At 36.4% G+C, this 6,795-nt stretch overlaps 1 pseudogene; it reads right to left on the bottom strand.

Annotated features, from left to right (window-relative positions):
- Positions 1-3,608, bottom strand: part of LOC138374282 (cysteine dioxygenase type 1 pseudogene) — a 167,083-nt pseudogene extending 163,475 nt beyond the window's left edge.
- Positions 3,609-6,795: the final 3,187 nt, after the last annotated feature.

Here is a 6,795-nt window from a genome sequence, read left to right on the forward strand (position 1 = left end):
TTTTCACTTAATTCTCACTTTTGACTGATGTTCTCATTTCACCGCAGTTCCAATTCTGATTCTTTGTTTCTTTAAAAGAAGCTCAAAAAGAATAAATAGAGGGTAAAATCCAATGTCCATTATCTAAAAATATTACCATTTTAAATGAAATAATGCATTTGCACTAAGGTACCTAATGTTCTTTGCAAATAGATCAAAGATATAGGTGTTTATTGTCAATCATCTTTCTGAATACACAGAAAAATATGCTTCTGTAAAAAAGAGGAGCAGAAAGAGGAATAGGTATAAAAGAAAAATGAATAATTTTGAATTGATAAAGAATAGCCAAGGTAATGAGATGTAGTCTAGCGAGTTTAAATTAAAAAAAAATAGGTTTTTTTTTTTTTTTTTTGGCAACTTATCCTCTTATTTTCAAGGCAAGAGTTTTCACTTTAAAGGCATATTTAGAACAGAATACTAGAAATCTCACAATTGTGTCCAAGGATTTTTTTAAGTTTCTCATAAATTTGTTCTTTCAAATGCAGTGTTTAAGCAACCTGCTTATTCAATGCTTGCTTAACTTTACTAAGTGGGATACATCTGACCAATGCATGTTCCTTAACATCAAAAGATCTCAGCCTAGAAAGACAGACTGAAAAATCATATATACTCCACTAATATGACATGAACAATAATACGGTGCTACGAAAGTCAATAAAAAAGATCTTCATAATTTAGGGATGGGATGGGTAAAGTTGATAATGAAACAGACTTTTATTGGAAATCTTGCTCAAGTTGAGTCTCCAACTTTGAAGCAAAATGTGAAGTATCCAACAAAGCAAAAGTATGCTGGAAGAGAGTGGGGAGGAGAGAGAATTTCTGGTACAGGGAAAAGCATATACAAAAGCCTTTGTTTAAGGAAGAGTATAATGTATTTAGCAAAAGGAGATATTTCAGTGATTACAATGTAGAACTTGTAAGAGTAGGGACTGGTGGGCCTCAGTAACAAATAATGTTGTGAATTATTTTGTATGCTTCAGCAGCTAATTTACAATTTTATAAAAAAGACACCTACAACTACATGCAAATTTTATCCTGGAGCAATTCACAATAGCAAAGATATGGAATCAACATAAATGCCCATCAACTGATGAGTCGACAAAGAAAATGTGGTATCTATACACCATGGAGTACTGCTCAGCCATAAAAATGAATGAAATTACATTTTTTGCAGCAACTTGGATGGAACTGGAGAGCATTATCCTAAGTGAAGTAAATCAGGAATGGAAAAACAGATACCATGTGTTATCACTTATAAATGGGAGCTAAATGAAGGAGATATATATACACACACACATATATATATATATGGTCATAAAAAGGAGTAATAGACATTGGAAACTAAACAGGGGGAAAGGTGGGAGGGGGTGGAGAATAAAAATACACTTAACTAGTACAATGTACACTATTCTGGTGATGGGTACACTGAAAGCCCTGACTTCAGCATGATACACTTTATCCATATAACAAAAAACACTTTTATCTCCTCAATTTTTTGGAAATAAAAATAAATAAAAATTTAAAAAACGAAAGAAGGAAAAAAATTAACTTCAACCTTTGTGCTCTTTAAGAGCCACCCACTTTCTGGGTAACTTCCTGTTTTATTCTCAAGTAAAAAGTATTTATTTTAACTTTATTCAGACATCCAATCCATTGACCCTGCCATCTTTTATTCTCTTTTAACACAACATCTTTATGAAGCTCAGATTCATTTGTGTAGGGGTATAATCATGCCCTGGTAAACAGCCCTAGTAAATAGCCCTTCTCCTATCTTTATATTATTAGCTTTAGTTTATTGTTTTAGTCAGGGTATTTTAAATTATAATAATAAGACTCAAATCGATCTCTTTGTTTGTTCATATCCTTGGATCAATTCACAATAAAGAGATAATACTTTTAAAAAATCTTCCTTGTAATTATTATATATCTGTCACTGGTCCTCTAGGGCTTCTGGTCCATATCTGTACTCTGAGACTTGAGCTAACAAAGTTTCCTCATCTAGTATCCCCTGCTGCTATAGCAGCGAGAATGAAAACTATGCTACGGCTCTTAGAGCTTTAACTCAGAAGTAACATATGTCAAATTGCTGACATGTCTTGGGAAAATAAAAGCAAGTCACATAATTATACTTATTTTTAAAGGGAAGATAGAAAGAGGAGATACTAAGCAAATTTATTAACAGCCTTAATTACTATCATGCCTGACCAAATCTAGCTTTGCTTAAACCCAGCTAGCTACCCAATCTTTTTCTTCACTTTAAGAGGTGAAAATTACCAGGAAAATTAACAAACAAAAACCTTCTGAAAATACTCACCATTTTCACTTAAAATTCATAATGGCAAATAATAAATGTGCGCTGAAAATTGCCCAGCAATCCTGCTACACTTCCCTAAAATGCAGAATTCCCCACTATGCAAGGTAAATATTTCACACTCATCACTCCTCAAAGCCCGACTTCTCTGACCTGACTCTGATGATGAAATTATTCTATACTATCTGGGAAATTATAAGAAATCATTTAGGGATTACTTACTTTTTCTCCATTCATGTCTACTAATCTACCATTCATATCCGTCTCTCCTCTTATACTGAATTACACATCTATGTATCCATCCATGCCCCAAACCTCCACCTGTGGATCTTGCTCCTCAAGCCTTATGAAGAGATATTCTTCTCCATGTCCTTCTATATCTCCTTTTGAACAGTTTTCCTCACTCTCCCAGGTCATCCCCAAGAGTATATAAACAGTGCAGTTGGTCTTACATTTAAATGTTAATTGAAAAAAAATTAGGAAAGTGACATCAGCCGATGGCAGAATAGGAAGGAGTTTTCAGTGCTCATCTGCTCACAGAAACAGCAATTTGAACAATCTTTAGCATATGAAAAGAACTTTACAAGAGGTAAGGAACACAGGTGAGAGATTACAGCACCTGGTGGAACACAGAAATAAGAAAAGACATACTGGAAAGTGTAGGTAGGAAGGACAACATCAAATCACGCACATCACCTGTCATGTAAACCTGCACAGCACAGCATGGAGAGAGGTACCCTCTGAGTAGGAGAAGCAGAATGAAGTGACCCCCAAACTTTACCACAGACATCAGCATCTGGCCCACCCCAGTAAACCTTGGCTCCAGGCTGGCCCCTACAAACCCAGGCACTAGACCTAGGCTGTAGTCCAGCCCTCTTGAACAAAGGTACCAGACCCACCCTAGCACCAGATGCCAGACCAGCAACCACAGACCAAGATTCTGAGCTGGCCCCCATGGACACAAGTTTTAGGACCATACCAGCACCAGGCTGGCACTGGTGGTGTCAAACATTAGGCTGACACCTGCAGACCCAGGCTCCAGGCCCACCTTTGTACCAGTTACCAAGCCAACATCCACAGACCCAGGCTCTGGGAAGACCTCCACTGCCCCAGGCTCCAAGCTGGCCCCTGCAGACCCAGAAGCAAGGCCTACAATTGCAGACCCGGGCACCAGGCCAGCCCACCTGAGGACCAATCTGGACAGGTTGACCGGTAAAGGACTTTTTCTCCCGAAAGCAGAGCATATCACTACAATCATCAAATCACAAAGGAAGACAGCAGAAGAGAAAGAAAGGAACTAAGGAGCTACAAAAGAATCAGAAAAACAATTTTAAAAGTTAATATTATAAGCCCTTGCCTATCAATAATTAAATGCAAATGTATTGAATTCTCAGTAAAAAGACATAATATAGCAGAACGAATTTTAAAAATACCCAACTATATCCTGTCTGTGAGAGATTCGTTTCACTTTTAAGGAGACACAGAGAGAATGAAAAGGGATGGAAAAAGATTGCGTGCAAATGGTAACCAAAAGAGAGCAGGGGGAAGGGAAGCTATGTTTCTGTCAGTCAAAACAGACTTTAAGTCAAAAACTGTAGAATGAGACAAAGAAAGTCATTATATAACCAGGTTATTCCTGGTGTTGTGTAATGTCCAGGACAAATTGTCTATTATACAGCTTAAGCTTAACAAATTCACAAAAGACCTATCACTCCGCAATCTATTTCTGGATAATATTTCCCATTTAAGTAAATGATGACATCATTTAAATAATCATTCAAATATCAAAATAATATATTTTTTCTTCCTTTTTCCATAGTCTTAAATTAATTCATCAAAAGGTCTTGATCACTCCATCTCAAATGATATCCATAATCTGGCCATTTTAGTCCCTTTATACTATTGTACCCTTGTCTAATCCACCATCATCATTTAACTGAATTAATGTAATAAGCACTTTACTTATCAGCCTGCTTCCATTGTTGGTTTTATAACAGAGCCAGGCCAAATATTTTTAAGATGCATATTAGAGTATGTCATTTCTCTGTTGATATTCTGTACCATTTTCCATCTTACTTTCAATAAAATTCTAATTCTGACAGTCGCCTAACTTTCTTATAACATTCTTCTTTTGATTAATAGAATCTAGACCCGGAGTGAGATAACTGTTTTTGGAAATTACCAATAGTAAATATCTTAGGATTTGCAGGCCATATAGTTTCCATCACAACTACTCAAACCATGCTTTTGTGCCACAGAAGCAGCCATTAGCAATACGTAAGTAAATTGGCATGACAGTGATCCAGTAAAACGTTATTTATAAAAATACATGGTAGGAAGGGTTTAGCCACCGGGCTCTAATTTGCCCTTTTTTGGATAAAGGGCCTTTGTCCCTGTTATTACTCCTGACTGCACCCTCATCCTATGATACTCACATGACTAGCTCCTTCTCAAAATATTACCTTCCTAGCTCGATTGTCCTTATCCCCTTACCAAAATAGCCCTCATCCCCACAGTAATGTCACAGCAAGTTTTGCCATTTATTTTTCATGATATTTATCACTATTTTATATTAGTTTTATTTTGCATTTACTTATCAGAGCACTGCCTTTCTATTAGAATATAAGCACCATTAAAAAGTGGCCTTGTTTGTTTTGTTCTCAGTGACATCTCCAATATTTAGAACTCTAGGATATGGACATTCAATAAACAGCTTCTCATAAAATGAAGGGATTCTGTTATGACATGGAGGAGAGTAATCTAAGCTGGAAATAAAATCCTTGAAACATTTTGGAATAGATAAATTTTCATTAGTTTTTAAGCATGCATTACTTATTTGTAATAATTATAGTTTTCTTGAATATTCATATTTTGCTACCTTTTCTCTAGTTCTACTTCTAGCTCAGAAAAAACAAATGCCTAGGTAAACTCTTTAATCAAAGCACTAACATTTATTTCTTAATATGGAAACATTGTGTTTATATATAATAGTCATCTTTGTGCAACCAACTACATATACGTGTATGTGTATATATAATTATTACAGCTGAATTTATTACTAAAATATATTTTTTATAAAGTGGAAATGGTCTAACTTTTCCTTTACTAATGGAAATGAGGAGAGAAGGAGATAGAAAGGAGAGAAATGAAAACAATAGCATTGCCAGTAATGATGCATGTATTGACAAGTAGCAGTGTTGGGTACGGAGTGAAAAAAGAAAAAATTCATTGTCTTTCCATCTCCTTATCTCTCATAGTCCTGGGCAGCCGAAAGCAACTGCTGAAATTGAACCCATGATTTAGTCAAATCTGTTTCATCATCCTTATCTTTCTCCTTTTGTTCCTTATAAATAAATTAGCAATAAACCTGGGTATCCTCTTTAATTGTGTAGATTTAACATGCCTGGAAGTAGCCATGCCAGAATGCATGCAAGTTGAGTGGCTCCTTCTTTGTAATAAAGCTGTCAGGACTGACATCCCCAGGATTCATGGGGTCCTCCTTCCTCTTTCTGAGCAGGGTGAGGGGATTATGCAGATGAGTCCCAACACTGGGCCTGCCTGGGAAGCCTTGTCTTGTGTGCTTGGCATACCCTGTGATTCCTTTCTACACCACTGAATGCCCACAGTTCAGAACTGAGTCTAGGGCAAAAACAGCTTAACAAAGCTGTTCAGCAGCTCCACTAAATGGTTCCGGCAGGCACAGGCTTTGGAATGGATGGAAGAAAGCTTCCACTCTCCCTTCATTCTGCTATTAATCCTCATTCTCTCTCTGCTGCTTTCTGAAGTCTGTTGTGTCTCTTACTCCCTCTCTCTCTTCTAAAAACTTGAAGTTTCGTTTTTATTGTATACAAATATTAAGATAATTTCTTAAAGAGTTCCTTTTATTAAAGCAAGAAATTACCCTTTCTAGTCTGAGCATCTCAGAGAGAGCAGAGAATGAGGATGGGAGTCTGCAGCGAGCTAGCCACTCAAGTCAGTTTCAGATCAAAAAAAGGCCTTTTGGATCATGGTTCATAGTTTAGGTTTTATTCTGAGTGTGATGGAAAATCTCTGGAGGATTTTTGAGCAGAAAAGATTCATGATTTGATTTACATTTAAAATATCAAACTGTGGTTGAAAGTGTGTGAGGAAGTCTGTAGTGGGAAGAACGTGAAACTCATAGCAGAGAAACAAGATAGAACGCGAGCACAGAAATCTAACTCAAACAAGATCACAGGTTGCACTAAGGTGCGATATTTTTTGCCAGTCTGCCTTGTCTTTTCTTCCTTTCAAACAGTTCAATGTCTTATGAATAAATCTGTGTGGTTTTTTTTCTTTTTTATTTCTTTTTGAGAAGAGAAACCACCATAAGTGGGTATTAAATTCATTCTTTCACTAGGGATACTACAGAATTTCAGGTATTTTTTCACAGATTTATCCAGGTTAGACCACAGTGGAGTACTTAT

This window comes from Eulemur rufifrons, chromosome 24 (genome assembly GCF_041146395.1).
Source record: "Eulemur rufifrons isolate Redbay chromosome 24, OSU_ERuf_1, whole genome shotgun sequence".
NCBI lineage: Eukaryota > Metazoa > Chordata > Mammalia > Primates > Lemuridae > Eulemur > Eulemur rufifrons.